The sequence below is a fragment of the Chiloscyllium plagiosum genome, chromosome 1 (genome assembly GCF_004010195.1).
Source record: "Chiloscyllium plagiosum isolate BGI_BamShark_2017 chromosome 1, ASM401019v2, whole genome shotgun sequence".
In the NCBI taxonomy this organism is placed as follows: Eukaryota; Metazoa; Chordata; class Chondrichthyes; order Orectolobiformes; family Hemiscylliidae; genus Chiloscyllium; species Chiloscyllium plagiosum.
This window is the reverse complement of record NC_057710.1, coordinates 13,092,196-13,093,343: the sequence shown is the minus strand read 5'-3', so window position 1 is coordinate 13,093,343 and position 1,148 is coordinate 13,092,196. Positions and strand designations below refer to the sequence as shown.

The following is a 1,148-nucleotide window of genomic DNA, read 5'->3' as shown; positions in this document are numbered from 1 at the left end:
TGTCGAAAAATATTTATTTAGTGCTTCCCCTATCTCCTCTGACTCCACACACAACTTCCCACTATTATACTTGATTGGCCCTAATTTAACTCTCGTCATTCTTTTATTCCTGACATACTAATGGAAAGCCTTAGGGTTAACCCTGATCCTATCCGCCAACAACTTCTCATGTCTCCTCCTGGCTCCTCTGAGCTCTCTTTTTAGGTCTGTCCTGACTTCCTTGTAACCCTCAAGCGCTCTAACTGAGTTTTCACATTTTGTCCTAACATAAACCTTCTTCTTCTTCTTGACCAAGGACTCCACTTCCTTAGTAAACCACGGGTCATGTGTTCTATATCTTCCTCCCTGCCCGACAGATACCTACTTATCTCGGACACACAGGAGCTTTTCCTTGAATAAGCTCCACATTTTTAATATGCTCATCCCCTGCAGTTTCCTTACCTATTCTACGCTTCTTAAATCTTTCCTAATTGCATCGTAATTTCCCTTCCCCCAGCTGTAACTCTTGCTCGGTGGAGTACACCTATCCCTTTCCATCACTAAAAGTAAACCTGACAGAATTGTGATCGCTGTCTCCAAAGTGCTCACCTACTCCCAAATCTAACACCTGGCCAGGCTCATTACCCAGTACTAAATCTAAAGTGGCTTCGCCCCTTGTAGGCTTGTCTACATACTGAGTCAGGAAGCCCTCCTGCACACACTGGACAAAAACTGACCCATCTATAGTACTCGTACTGTCGTGATCCCAGTCAATGTTTGGATAGTTGAAGTCCCCCATGACAACTACTCTGCCTCTCTCACTCCCATCAAGAATCATTTTTGCTATCCTTTCCTCTACATCTCTGGGACTATTCGGAGATATATAGAAAACTCCCAGCATGGTGACTTCTCCTTTCCTGTTTCTAACCTCAGCCCATACTACCTCAGTTAACGAGTCCCCAAACATCCTTTCTACAACTGTCATATTGTCCCTGATCAACAATGCTACACCTCCCCCTTTTTTATCATTTTCTCTGTTCTTACTGAAACATCTGAATCCCGGAACCTGCAACAGCCATTCCTGTCCCTGCTCTATCCATGTCTCCGTAATGGCCACAACATTGAAGTCCCAGGTACCAACCCACGCTGCCAGTTCACCCACTTTATTT

At 44.5% G+C, this 1,148-nt stretch overlaps 1 protein-coding gene across 4 annotated transcripts in view; it reads right to left on the bottom strand.

Moving 5' to 3' along the window:
* The window catches only part of LOC122555212 (apolipoprotein L3-like), a 20,039-nt gene that overhangs the window by 4,361 nt on the left and 14,530 nt on the right, over nt 1-1,148 (bottom strand). The window lies entirely within an intron of this gene.